Genomic DNA, 15,411 nt, shown 5'->3' with positions numbered 1-15,411 from the left:
GTGTTGGTGGAAACATATTAAAGCTCATGCTGGGAGGAGATAATTTACAGTCACATTTAGTTCTGAATTAACAACATGATCTCAAAAATAGAACTATGCTGATTTTAGTAGATAGTAATGGATAAATCTTTTAAAGAGTTATGGAAGGGGAAGGATTTTACAGATTTTGGAAATTATAAACCAAAACCTCATGTAGAAAAAAAAGCCCTGAAAACCAAAACCAACCTCTGCTTTAAAACAACCATGGGAGAAAGAGAATGGCATTTTGGAAACACTTTGAGCCCTAGAGGGATATTTGACCCTTTTTTGGTGGTCTCCAACACCAGTGCTCCTCTCCAGCAGTCAGGACTGACGTGGAGCAGTGTGCAGGACCCAGCTCCCCACAGTTATCTGAGCTGCAGCTGTGAGCTATGAAGTTGGGGTGGTTTTCCCCATTTCAGCAGCTTTCTGCCTCCCATCTCCTCTTCCAAACAGTTTTGCATTTGTTCTCTCAATGGACCTTTGCACTGCACAGGGAATGTAGCCAAAAGTCCTTCACTAAAATGAAAAAAAATAAAATCAGACCTCCCCCAGGTTCTGATTCTGCACGGTGGTCCCTTGGGGGGGCCCTTTTCCATTCACACTCTACCCTGTCCTTTCCCCAGGGACCAAAGTCCAGAGATGCTTTGCACATTGACTGCATGGTCCAAAGTGTCAGCCGGTGGTGCTTTCAGCCATCTGGGGACAAAAACAGAGTGGCCAAGGGAACTGACCGTTACAATCCCCACCTTACTGCCAGACTCTCTGTAGCCTTGGCCCTACTCCCCACACTTGCTCACTTGTTCTCAATGTCCCTCCATAACTAGGAGCCATTTGGGAGGGAACAAAAAACAAAAAACAAACAAACAAACAAAAAAAAATAAAAGGAGAAATGGGCACAGAACCTTTAAAGGAAAAGTCAGTGGTTGAGGTTTCAAGGTGTCTCGGATAGAAGAAATGAAGATTTTCCTTTTTTTTTTTTTTTTTTTTTTTTTTTTTTAATATATATCAATGGTGTTTTTTCAGAAATGAGTGACAGAAAAGGATCCTATAGGCTGCAGGGAACACCACCACCATACCCTCTCCTTGCTGATGGCTTTCCAGGCCTTAGGATTTAGGAAACATATTTTGCTTTAGTTTTTTTGTGCTTAAATCCTGCAGTAAAGAGTGTGTAGGCTTTTGGGGCACCTGCTGCCCAGGGCAGAGGAAACACAGGGAATTTTGCCACATCATGTAAACAACCCCAAACTGCTACCTCTCGATGTTTGCTACCAGCAGGTACTGATGTTCTTTGCCACTGGCACTAGAGGTGACCAACTCTGGGATGAGCACCTCTGGTACTGTCCAGCCCGGCTCCAAAAAGTGTGGGGCTCCTCTGCATCCCTTGCCACAGCTCTTTTGCCCCCAGTCCAAAAAATAAACCTTCCTTGTAAAAGTCTCTTTACATGTACAGTGCCTGAGCCTGAACACTACCAGGTAACAACTTTTTACAACCTGACTCCCAGGACACAGTTTCATTTCATTCCTTAACTTAACCTGCATTTCCCCTCTCTCCAGGTTACATTTCCCAGGAAGAGATCCCTCCAGATTTAGCATGAATTTAAGCAGTCAAACCTTGCAATGAGAGCTGTTTCACGACTTGACCTTAAAACACAGGATTTTCAAACCGTTTGGAGCTGAATTCTGATTCCAGTCAGAGGCATTGTTGGCTTCTAAAACATCCATGGGATGCCCATGGTGGGGAGAACCTTTCCACATTTGACAGCCCCAGTCTCTGCTGGAAGGCGATGGGGTTTCTTTGTCCTGATCATTCCCATCCATGGGACATGGCAAGGGCTGCTCAGCTCCCCTGTAGGCCATCATCCACACAGAAAAATCCCAGCCCAACACCAGCCTGAAGTAAATGTAGAAACTCCACAGATATATCGTTTTGTTGTTCTTGCTGCTTTTCTTCCTAATTAATCACGTATTTTGGAATTCAAAGAGGGAGCTTGGTGGAGAAAGGAGGTGAAATAATGGGAAATAACTGGAAATCCAGGAAAGGAAAAAGCACAAGAACAAATCCATGAGTTAGCTTCCTTTGGGAGGGGATGGAAGCACTCCTCTCCCTCTTGCTCACCTGGCCTCACAGGCTTATGGTTCTCCTTTGTGCAGTGTCAGTGTCTCACAGCTTTGAAAAAACAGCCTCCTCTTCTCCAGTCTTTCTGAAGATTTGGAACCCAAATAGGGCCAAAAAAATTACTTCTCCATCTCCATGGTTGTCCTGGTGCTTGGGCTGGGGGGTGGTCTTGCCCCTTAATCTGCCAATTTTCTTTAGAAGAATATATATATATATTTTCTTAATAAAGGCCCCAAAATCACATGGTAAGTCACAAGAACAAAGTGAGACCATGGATCCCAGCAAAAGAGCCCAGTGTATTTTCCCTCCGACAGAGCAAAGGCAAGTTGTAGCACCATCCTGAAACTATTTAGCTCATATCCATGGGTGATGTGGACCTTTTAAGGTCTCTTCTCCCTACCCCACCCCCAGAGTCACTACCCCTCATAAACTTGGAGAGAGAGAAATCCTCCTGTTGACTAGAGAGTTGTTATTCTTGGGATTAGAGATGTCTGACCTTAAAGGTCACAGGTCACGGTCCTTGAATAAGGAGCAGGAGTGCAAGGTTGGGATTGAAACTTGAGGTGCGTCTGCTGGAGATCACAGGGAAAAGTCTTCCAAACAAAGAAGAATGCCTCAGTCAGGGTGAGGAAGGACAGATTCCCCAAGAATTATGAACAACTGGATGGTTGCATACCTGCAGACTGCCCAAAGGATGCACAATGGCTGAAGCAGGGAATAAAGGAGAGGAGGAAGGAGGGGAAAGATTGCTGGAACCTGAAGATCCACATTATTTATTATTATTTATATTCTGGGCAGTCCCAGAGGCCCTGATGCTGGTAGTTTTATGGAGCTAGATGCTGTGGGAAGCAAGAGAAGGAACATCCCCTCATCATGGCAGCCTGGAGGTGGAAGGAGCAAGGAGTCTGTACATCTTCGCAGGAAGGGAAGAAAGGAAGAGGTCCCCCCAAGGTCAAGGAAGTAACAGAGGGGCACTGGAGGAGATGACATCTCTAATCTGTGCCTAACACAATTATGAAAGCTTCCCTCTGTGAGATCCTGCAGAGCTCTGGGGAGTTGATCACAGCTGCATGCCTCATTTTCCCCACAGAAATACCAATAAGAGAAGCAAAGAGCACTTCAAGACTTATTTCAGGGTAGCAATTGATTACAGAAACCTAATTTCTCTAGTGGAATTCCCATCTAAATGAAGAAGTGAACATATTCTCTAGTTCAGAGCAATCTGGCTTGTGCCCATGGACGCTGCAGACGGGAGCCTGTGCTTGTGAGCTCCTGGGTACCTGTGCACAGGCAGTGCTTCTGCACTCTTCAGGGGATGAGGGTATGTGGGTGGTGTGAGCAGCTTCATGGCACAGTCCTGATGTCCCCTGCTGAATGCCTCTACATCCCACCAAAACCAGCCTGCACTGCAGGTGCCGTGCACCACCATAAACAGGTCCCTTTGGCTGTTAAACATGGTGTTCATGTCTACATACAAATACATAGCGGTGAAATCCACTGACACTGAGAGGAAGTAAGAATGCAGGAAAGTGTTTGAAGATCCAGGACCTTCAAAACCACCACAGCTCACTGCACTGAAGCCCCAGATTTGAACAGACTCAGCTCCAGATCCTTCTCTGGTGTCACTATAGTCTAAAAGACCTCACAGTCTAAATGGTCTAGCTGTATTCCATCATTTTTTAAAGAGAGCATTGAAGACCTCTCTGTGTCATTCATGCAAACCACACACGGAAAGCTCTTCAGTAAAACGACACAGGCCAGGTCCTGCTGTGCTGCTTAAGCTCATAGAGCCTTTTCCCTTTCCAGCCCAATGGTAGGGAAGAGAGGGAGGGAGGGCGGGGGTCGGGGCCGGGAGCAGAGCCCTCGCCCCCGGGAACGGCCCCGAGCGACGCTAGAGGGAGCCATGGGCTCAATTGATTAACGGGCGCGAATTAGCTGGGGAGGATAAAAACACTGGACCTAGGAAAGGAAGTGAGAATTGGGTTACTTGTGTTTTTAGGGAAGGAGGGGTTCAATCTGCATTTATGCCAAGTTACATCAAAAATGTAACGAAAATGCAGCATGGTGCTCTGTGCATTTGTGATTCGAGGCAATTTGGGCTCTAATTGATTTAAACGGCTGTCAGTCCTGTTCTGTCTTCAGTCTAGATATGTATTCTTCACTTTTTAGCAGTTGAGGGAAAACAGAAGGGATCAATCTGTCTCAAAAAAGCTTTTTTTTTTTTTTTTTTTTTTTTTTTAATGCGGGTATTGATTATTCAAGTGCCTCTGTAGGAAGGGGAAATGTAAGGGATAAATGTGAAAGAGTGAAACATCTCCTGTCTTTGTGAGCCACAAGCTTATGCACAGGGAGGCCAGAGCAGAGCTGCTCCAGGGAGGTTCCCAGACCTGGTCCAGTCCCCAGGCCCCAGTCAGGCCACCATGGCATGGTGAATGGGAACTGTGTGTAGGATGAGATCTGGCTGGAGTTTTAGCAAAATTGAACCAAAAGGGAGTTCAGCAGAAACCAGGTCATAAAAACTGCTGTTGGGATTGTTTATTATTATTTAAATATTATTAGCATCCCATCCTTAACAGTAAAGAAAAAAAAAGGGGGGGGGGGGGGGGGGGGAGGCAGTGGGAGATCAAGCCTTCTGAAGTTTTATATTGACTTTTTAATTAACTACTCTAATATTGTTGGAAGGGAGGGGGATGATTAGGAAGTAGCAGAGATTCTGTAAAAGGTTTCCTTTATCTGATGTCCTGAGTATAAACAATATTCTTGTTAATTTAAAACCAAGTCTGCCTATCTTTATGACTTCACTGCACTCACATTAGCTCTATCTTTATACAGTGTCATGGTTGCAAATCGATTGGGTTGAAAACTTCCCCTAGAGCCACTTTAAAGTGACGTCTAATCTTTCCCTTTAGTGGTGTTCATTCAACTTCAACTTCGCAAGTGTTATTCTTCTGCCATTAGGCAGAGAAATGAGCTTTCTCTCCTGCTTATCTAAATAGCAACATTACAAAAAAACAAACAAACAATCCCTCCCCCCCCAATCCCCATTTCATATTAGGCCAACTCTGGGACTCCAGAGGGCAGATGAAATAGATGTAGGCTTCTTTTTTATGAGTCTTAAATACACAAAGGATGTATGCTTTGCATTTCTGTCTCACCGCCTGGTGAAAGTCTCCAAGCACCTTGGAAACTTCCTGGCTCACATGATGCAAGAGGAGTGGCAGTAGATGCTGAAAATGGGGACAGAAAAAGACCTGGGAACACAACCACAGAGACAAAAGCATCTACACAAACTAAACTGACAGCCAGGGCATGGTGGCATGCCACTGGGATGGATTTTCACAGTGCTATATATTCCAGTTAGAAAAGCACTGAGCACAAGTGGACAACAAAGTGCTGGGAAACACCATGTGCTTTGTGGTAGGCTATGGCCAAGTCCATATGTCTGTCTGGCATCCCACAGGTGGGTGAAGGGGGTGAGCCAAGGTCACAATATTACCTGTCATTAGTGGGAAAGTGGCTGGCCATTACCTAGAAACAGGTCTTATAAAAGCTGTGCAACCCAGAAGCATTGATGCTGCTAGGTAGAACAAGATTTGTCACGTGTTGGCTGAGAGAGTTGTTGAGCCTCACATCCTGCTTCCAGCAGAGCTTGGGAGTAGATAAGTAGGGAAAAAGAAGTATGCATGGAGTGCAACTTTGCAGCTTTGTCCCAGCCTCTGACAATCAACAGGGTAAGAAACTTTCTGACCTGGTGTCTCTGCCTGTACTGTTGTGGTTGAAAGCCAAAGGTAGATGTGTCCCTCAAATGGATCCCTTTTTGACTCTTGTTTACACATTTGGCTTCTGCAGCCTCCTGTAGCAGTGAGTTCCACAGTTTAATCACACATTATGTGAGAAACAACCTGTCCATCCCCAGAAACAGTGAAAAAATATTCCCCCGAACTCTTCCTTTTGCCTTCCAGGCTGGGACAGATCTCTATCATCCTCCGTCCTGGCTATCCTTCTATCTTTGGCAGCTTAGTCCTCAGTGGATGGTGTGGTTACCCACATTTTTGGTGGCATTAATCTTACTTTACAGGACAGCTTGCCCTGGAAGAAGCAAATTGTCCCTTAGGTCTGGCGGGTGTATGGGTTACAGCCTAAAGGGAAGGATTCCAAGGTTGTGGGATTCGACTTCCTCCTATCATCCAGGAGGGGGCAATCCCTGGCTAGAACTGAAATGAAAAACACCAGTTAAAAAGAGATACTTCAGAGGATTTTTCCTCTTTCGCTTCTCCTTTCAAGGAAAAGGTCAAATTACTGTGATGGAGTAAGGCTGTAAAATGGAAACACAGATGGGGGATCTTACAGGGATTGTGGGTTTTGGTAGCCCATGTTTCTTTACACAGTGGTATTCAATATTACAAACTGGCTCTGATTAAAAGGAAAAAAAGCAGAGTTAACAATAAATCGTGTTTTCTTTTAAGTCAGTCAAAACTTTATGCTGAATGATCCAATCATGAGCATAATTCACTGTTTATTTTCATTAGGCTTCTGTTTAATTAATCTTCTTTGATTTTCTGTCTTTTTAAAGACTCAGACAGAAGATGCAGGTGTATCTTTGGTGAAACAAGCAGATTTTTATAGACTTTCTCTCAACCTCCACCAAATATTTGATTTCACAGACACAATTTTATTTATGCAATACACCCTCACACTAGCAAATACATTCTTGTTCTGCCCTGTGGAGACAGGCTGGTGAGTAACACACTGGCAATTTTTATTCCAAGGTATATTCTATAACATTGTGTGAAATAGATCAAATAACTCCGTCTCTTCTCTGCTTGTTTCCTCATCTGCAAAATAAGGATCACAAAATTGGAAAATTATGCAGAATCTATGAATTAAAAAAAAAAAAAAAAGAAGTTCATATCTCCTCTTCCCTAAGACAATGGTGAAGATCCAAGCTGATATTTGAAAAGTGCTTTATTATGAGTGGCACAGGTGTTACATATGTTTCAGTGAAATTGGTTTTGAGAATGATTATAATTTTGCACTTGAATGTGTCTAGGACCTGGCAGAAGGGGAAGATGGGAAGGGGAAAGGATTTCAAGATGCTTCTGAGTAAAAAAAGCACCCATTTGAGGAGAGCTGCTAAACACTTCGGTGACTTTCCAACTGCTTCCTGAGGGAAGGTGTGAAAAACCTAATGTATGAGCATTGGGACACAAGTGGGCATCCCACTGGGCCACTTCATCCTGGTGAGGGTGTGTGGTCATGAAAAGAATGGGTGCTCAGATAAAGAATATCTGAAACATCTGGAAAAAAAAATGAAAAAAGCCTATTTAAAAAGTCCTTTGTCCATCTTGTCTCTTGCTAACTGTTGACTACATAAAGAAAGAAGAGATGAGGGGAAAAAAATCAACACAAGCCACTCAAGTCTGGGAGAACTGGAATGTGGAGCTTTTTGGCACAAGCTGAGCAGGAGAAGTTTCCAGAAGAAACAATATGAGTGAGAGTATTATTGCAAAAGGCCACAGTGTCAAGTCTGTGCTGTGAGTTAAAAGGAGCCCATAAAATCTACTCATGAGGAGTGGAGCCAGAACAAGGTCTGGAGTTAACTCCTTAAAGTCTTCAAAACAGTCGATAACCATCAGGAGTGACTTCCTTTCTGTGAGGTGCAGAGTCTGGGCAAAGTCCCCTCTTAGCCATCACCCAGAAAGCTGTAAGAAGAAAAAGGCAGATCAAGCAGGCTGATGAGTGTTTTATGCAATGCAATAAATCCTTTTTCCAGATCAGCTTTTTAATTTAAACTTCAATTTCATAGCTATTTTTAATGTTTCTTTCAAAAATAAAGAATCATAACAATATAATCCAGTTATATTGTAACAATACAACCCATACACATCTCATTCTACCATCATTGTTAACAAAAATTATTGCACTCCAGTAGCTGCACGAAGCCAAACCCTACCATGGACTTTCAAACTGATAACAAAGTAGGAAAAAATAAATTCCAATAGCTTTATAACTTTTTTTTTTTTTTTTTTTTTTTTTTCCCATTCAAACACTTTGCAAACACTGAGCAGTGAATGCCTATGTTACACATCAATTTCTCCTCCTCTCTATAAATTTAATGAGTCCTTAAAGATATATGAAGACTTACTAGTCTAAAGAAGTAAAGTAGAAAGAGAAATTTCAGACCATTGTCTAAATAACATATGAAAGTGGCTGCAAGACTAGTGTGTGTCATGTTTGTCACTTTCATGGTGGACAGGACATGTGATAACGGTTTAGATCACAACCAAGAAGATTTATATTACATGTTTTCAAAGACTTTTTATTTACAAGGAACAGAAAGCATGGATTTGGAGTCTAAAGGCAAAGTGAGATCTCTGGCAGTAGGAGGATACGTGTCATGGTAATAACAAGGTAAAATTGTCTGAGACCATGTAGAAAGCTGAGATGGGAACTAAGATCTTAGGCAGAGTGTATGAGTCTCATTCTCACAGTTCTCACCTTCTGCTTACCTTCCAGGGTGCCTTTTCTTTGCAGAGTGCCTCTGATCATGCAGACCAGGAGCAGCTGATGAGCAGGCTACAGACCAGCCCTGGCCTGTCCACACTTCCCCTTCTGTTTCCGTGTTTTGGACATCCCTGTTTGGATCACTGGTGTTGATAGATATTTGGGGAACAAGAAGAAAGAATATGGCAAAATTTGGAAAAGATTTTGGGTGCTTCCCCCAAATGGCAGGTGCTCAGCATCTTTTGAAAATCAATTTACTTAATGCTGACACCTAAACCAGAAAGTAATAGTAAATGAAATTAATCTTACTGTTACTTTTGCCTCATAACAACAGAAATAGCTGGTGTTTAACACACACAAGAATAAATATCATATCTCCATCTCATAGGGGCAGAGCTTAAAGGGGCAATCAAACTGAAATGCATTGGAAAGGCAGAAAGAAGTGTAACACAGAAGCAAAGGCAAACTAATGAAAGTCAGAATGAATTTATGAGGCACCTTAATGAAACAAGTGGTTATGCTGAAGATGAACCAATGGCATTTACTCTTTTAAGTCTACATGTAGTACGGAACTCACATGATTCGAAAGGTAATAAATTTCATGGCAAATGGTCATGATTATATTTGCACAGAGAAAGCCTTTGCCCAAAGCAAGTGGGTGTGGTTAGTGAAAGATTCAATTAGGCTATTTAATGCTAGTTGCACAACTGTTTTGTTCAAAGACTTGTACTATGTTCTGTCAAAGGTTACACCCCTGAAACGGTGACAAAAATGAATTGAATTTGAGCAGCTTTTCTCTGCCCAACAGATGGATCTTGTTCTTTTAAAGAGTGATATCATACAGAAAATTATAAGCAAATGAAGTCCAATTCCATATGCATTGTGACAGAACATATATAATAAATGTTACTTTTTACTTAATCACCCAGAAAATGCTCAGACAATACAGTCTCAAAACTTGACATGGAACCACTGAGCAGTGATCAGAAGTAATTAGCATTTATTAGTGGTCCTGCAGGAACACCTGTGCCTAGATGCAGCTCAGAAACCCACCTCACTGTTAGGCAAACATGAAGCAATACTCCACCCCGGTGTCAACAGGAATTTACAGTCTTGGCATGCCAGGCAGCCTTTGCAACAAAGCTGCACAGCTCAGCTGCTGTCCAGGGCAGTGCTTGAACCCAGGGCCTGCAGCACCGTGGAGAGCTCCACACCCTACAGAGCAGCTCTGCCTCTGCCGGCGCGGAGGATCACTCATCCTGGTGGGAGATGACTGGGAGTTAGGTAGATGTCTGAAAGCCTCGTTCTGTCTGGGCATGACCAGCCACAGATTTTCTGTGACAGCACAGGCAGGTCGGACACGGCCATGCTGGCTCTCAGCACAGCTCCACCTACACCATCAAGGTTCTTTTCCAACCCAATGCTCTTAGCAAAGGAAGAAGGGGAGTCCACAGTGACAGGCTGACCCCCCTTTCCCTGGAAGGCAATTAACAGTAATAATGGATATGATCAGATGTATTGGCTGTGAGTCCTCATCAGTCCACAACTGGGAAGGGTCCTCCATGCTCTGTGTGCACCCAGCATTGTTATTCACTTTCCTGAAGCAACACGGGCATTAAATAACTCCAGTTATTTGGGTTGGTGCTTTGCTTTTATTTCCTGCATTTATTAATTAGTAGTAGTGCATGAGGTCACTATGCAACAAGATGGGAGCAACACCAAATACATTAAGAAAGTAAAATAACACAAACAGCTTGAGTTACAGAAGTAAAATGTAAAAAATAAAGCAACAATACAAATTGAACTAGCTTACCTTAAGCGATGTTTTGATGTACTGAAAGAATGACTTATAATTCTTCTTGAAGGGTTGGAAAAGTCTAGAAAATAAGTGGTTAAAAAAAAAAAAAAAGGTAACACAATGCTGCTGCATTTGTGCTTTGAATAGAAGCTATTCAGATTCATCTGCAAATAGACAGAATGAGGGAGCTGTTGCTTGGAAAGACGCTGTGTACGGGGCACAAGCAACTTTGATTCCTTGTGTTGTGCTTAGAATATAGTTTCTTGCAGCCAAGATATGAATGATTGCAAGTGTCTTTGCGAGCCAAATACATGCACAAGGAAAATTACAAAATAAACTTTGGTTTTACATGGGGAAGAAATGACCTTCTTTGTTTTATTTTGTTTTCCACAGATACAATGCCAACTTTCTCCAAAATGAGAATTGAGGATGAAGCAAAGTGGCAACAGGAGATATTACAGCGTAATTTCAGATCTGCTTCACATTTCACTTACCATCCTTGTTTTTCCTTGTGAAACTTGGGGCTGCAGGACCTCCCCTACCATGAGTTACACCTTTCTATTGTTTTTTAACTGCATGTACCCCTTTACCTTTACTCTTCTTCAGTCAGACGGCAGGCAAAGGAAAGCCTTCCACACATGGAATCAGTATGGATAATTTAATTCACACTATAGGAAGTGTAACTGCAAATAGAGACAAGGAATTATCTGTAGCCTAAAAACTCTGTATCTAATAAGAGGTTGATTTCTGGTTCTGGAAGGAAAATATTGATGATTATGTGGGAATTAGTGCAACATTTTCTACAGAGTCAGTACGATTATTTTTATGGAAATATTTTCAAGGCTGAAATATAGGAGCGTTTTGTGAAATCATTACTACTGTGAGAAGGACACGTCTCTGAGCTTCCTTTGAAATGCCTCCTTATTATTTGTTATGTGTGCATGTTAAAAACAAACAAACAAACAAACAAACAAACAAAAACAGAAATGAAGGGCTTTATTATTATTATTATTAGAGGATTTGCAACGGTGCACAAGAAGCAACCAGCAATGTGCCGAAGCCACACTGCTGCTTTCCGCTTCAGCCTATAGACAATTTTGGGATACAGATTTGAAGGGTATGTGAACAAAATGGCAGGATGGCAGGTGGGGCTTTAAATTGTGTTTTTCTGGGGCGGGGGTTACGCATTACACAGTTGCTATTTTCAGAAATTAAATTTAAACTGGCTCAATTTGCGAGTTTCTCTTTTATAATGAATCAGGGATTTTGCTGAAACTTGTTTGTTTTTGTTTGCCTTTATTCCTGTATTTTATTGGAAAAGAAAATGAAATCGTGTGATTTCTGTGCTTCTAAACGTTCACCAGGCTGTTTCGGAGGTGGGAGAAGACACCATCTCCCAGCCCCGTGTGCTGAGTGACTTCCACCCAGCGCGCCGACAGATCCAAGGCAAACGCTTGTATTTACGGCGATGACTTTTATCGTCTCCGAAGAGGAAAACTACCGGGAGAAAAACGACGGGCTGGGGAAGACCTCGAGCTCCGTGTCGTTTATCGCCGTCCGTGCTGCTGGAGGAAAAGCCAGAAAGAAAACCGGGCGGCCCAGTCCGGAGAACCCCAGCCCACCACCCGGCAGAGATTACACACTGCGCCTGCACCCAAACCTTTCCCGTTCATTCCTGGCCGGCTGCTGCCCTCAACCGCTTCTCCGAGGCTTTTTCAGGTCGTTTTGCCGGGGCCGCCGCTGCCCCCTCGCCCGCCAGCCCTGGCTCGGTCGTCGGACGAAGCACGGGCCGGGGACTGCACCCATGGGGCTCGGGCACGAGCATTATTTCCTTTATTAATCGGTCATATGCGGCACCCCCGCACACTTCCCCTCCCCCGGCTCCTTCCACGGCCAAAGCTCCCCCGGCTTTGCCTTTCCTCTTCTCCGAACGGGGCCGCGGACAGCAGAACGGAGGGGGGTGGCGGCGGGGGAGCTGCTTGCCATCCTTTGGAAACCGAAATACCGGGCAGATTTACTGCAAAACGCTGCGGCGGCCTCTCCGGAAGGGACTTGAATCTGAGAATGTCGCTTAGCCAGAGGTTTTAGCCAAAAAACGGTGCTCTTGTTCAGGCAGCGATAAATTTCCCCTCTGGCACGCAGCAAATTGAACCGCGGCGGGGGGGGAAAAGGGGGTCCGATTCGTGATGGGAAGGGCTCGCTTCTGTGGCCGGTTGTTTCTCGGCAGCTTTGTCCTTGCGGGTGGGACCCCGGCTCCCCCTGGAGCACACACACACACACCCCGGCAAAAGGGTTGCCCCGGTGCTGTCAAACCCCCCTTCTGTCAATCCCTGCACACGCGGGCTCTCTGACGGGGAAAGGATCCTGATTTATACCCAAAGCGTTATTGGATTGAATTACGCTTCCTGAGAGCACCACCGGCCTGGGAGGAGGCACGAGCCTTTGGAGTGGGTTTGGGAGAACTCGGCCCAGATCCACCCCTCCCTTTGGGGCTCTTATGCTGTGCCTGAGGCCCTTCTGCTCTCAATGGGTGATGAAGGGCTTGATGGTGAAGTGAGCAGTCAGTGTGAGAAGTGTCCCAGAGTGGTAGAGACTTATAGAAGTATGAAGGGAGAGAACAGAGAACTGGTGTCCACAAATTTCTTGAGAGAATTTTGACATCCACTTATTCTCCCACCTGCATCTGACATTGCAGCAAAGGAAAAAAAAAAAAAAAAAAAAAAAAAAAAAGAGAGAAATAAGGAGGAAAAGGGGTAACTCCCTTTGGTTATGCTGTGTTTCTCTATTTTTCAACACCAAATAGGGAGATAAAAGGCAAAACAAAACGAAACAAACGAACAAAGAGTTCTGGCTAAGCAGAGATCTCTAATTAGATTCTCCCTCTTTTCATGCAAAGCTGCTCTTGGAGGTGGACAGATGCTTCAGTGGAGAACTAGAGCCCTGAGGAATGTGACAGACCTGTACTTGCCACCTCTGTACTGCTCAGCACCAGCAATGCAGCTCTGCTCAGAGCAAGGGCTAAAGGCAGCAAAGCAAGAAATGCTCCTGCCCAAATTTGTGTGGCAGAAGTACGAATAAACTGCTCTTTTCATAGAAACTTTCTAGAAATTCCACTTACTGAATCGGTCCTGTTCTTCTCTGGGGTTTTGCTGAAGTCTGGGTTTGTTGCTCAGGTATCACTGACCTTGCCAGGCATGGCTGGCATATCCCCACTTTGACCTGGAAGAAAAAGAAGAGCCCTGTGTAACTGGCCTTTTCTTCTTGAAATCTGAGAGAGGAGGATTTGAGAAAAATGGATTTTGGGATTGCTTAAAGGTAACAATTAATGGTGCAAAGATTTATATTTTGGGAGTGTGCAGCCCTCTAAGGTGGATGACATTCAAGGCTCTTAGTGGCCTGGTTTGTTGTGCAGCCATTCTCCATGCTCCAGCCAGCATAACTGAAATGCTGCCTGTTCACACAGCATCTTTTCAGACTTTTTTATGAACTCTGCTGTCAGACAAACTGGAGGACCCTACAGGTTTGCCAAAGTTTGTTGTGATTCTGGCCTGCTGCTGGCAGTCAAGATAGACACTGGGCAGATTTGGGAGGTCCTCTTTGCAACTTAGACTATAATAGATATTGGCCCTTATATAGCTGAGTTCCATGGAGATCTCTGAGTATTTTACAATGGCTGTAAGAACTGGGAATAAATTTAGAGGTCATGGTAAAGCCCAAAGTACAACTCAAATCTCTCGAGTAGCCAGGATAGTACCCCAACCACTGGCTTCTTGGGTCTTCAGAAATACATGAATTCCTTTCAAGCAAAAGCTGTAAACCAAATGCAAACCAAATCTTGGGATACATCTTTTAAGAGCATTCAGCCTTAGAGTTTGAATTCACACTGAGAACAAAGACAGACTACATTTATTTTTGTCTTTGAGGAATCTCAGACCCTTTTCTTCTAAAACTTGGGTGGGGAAGGAGAAAGAACAAGCTTGATTTTGGGAAATATTTTGAAAAGAAAAAACAAACAAACAAAAACAAAACCAAAAACAGTTCAAGTCCAAAAACTCCAACTACTACATTAAGATTTCTTAGCTCACCTACTTTACCTCTCTGTGAAGTTTAAAGATATGTAACATAGAGGAAGGTGCTGGCATTGGTGGGTTGTGATCAAATACAAACAAAACAAAACAAAACACATTGTGTTTCCATTTCTGCTCTGTACATCTCACATTGTTTCATGCTTTTGTGTAACCTTAGGTTTAGTGGAATGTGTTTGAATGATGGTTGAGCACAGATGTAGGAAAAGACTGCCAAAAGCACTCCAAGAAAGGACATGGGATTGGCAATGAATAGAGCCGCATTAGCAGGAATGGAGCCTATGAGCCCTGGAATCTCACTCCAGATTTCACATCCTTTACGGAATGATGATGATGGGGAGCTTGGGAGAGAGACAGGAAATTAGGTGGCTGGTGTCCCAACATCAGCATCTCAGACATAAGCTCAGCATTAGATTTGGCAACAAAAGCAGAGCAAGTGAGAAAACAGAAGTGAAAAATCTGAGGATAACTCAATGGTTTGAGTTAAAAAATACTGTCTCCACAGATTTACAATGATGGGGGCTTTGCTCAGTGCATGGACAACACCGTGCAGATGGGCTAGGACTACTGTGTTCCCTGGATGCCAGTTGTTCAAAATGCAGCCAAATTCAGACCGAAGGGGTAAAGCAGAATAAACACAGGTGTAAGGTAAAGTGCTCTGTGCATCCCTGTAGGAACAATCTTTGTCCTTTTTTCATTTGTATTGAACTGAGTCATTGCAGAGGATAAGCTTATTTGGTAATGAGAACAAAATTGTAAGACTGAGATCAGAATCTTTTTGATTGCCATCAAAAACAACTACTAATTTCCTTGAGGTTCCTCTGAAAGTCCCCACAATTATTTCCACCCTGAGGGACTCATCAGTGCACTCCTCACCTGCTAATGGG

Source organism: Netta rufina, assembly GCF_964035555.1.
Source record: "Netta rufina genome assembly, chromosome: 24".
NCBI classification, from domain to species: Eukaryota; Metazoa; Chordata; class Aves; order Anseriformes; family Anatidae; genus Netta; species Netta rufina.
This window is presented reverse-complemented; position numbering follows the sequence as displayed.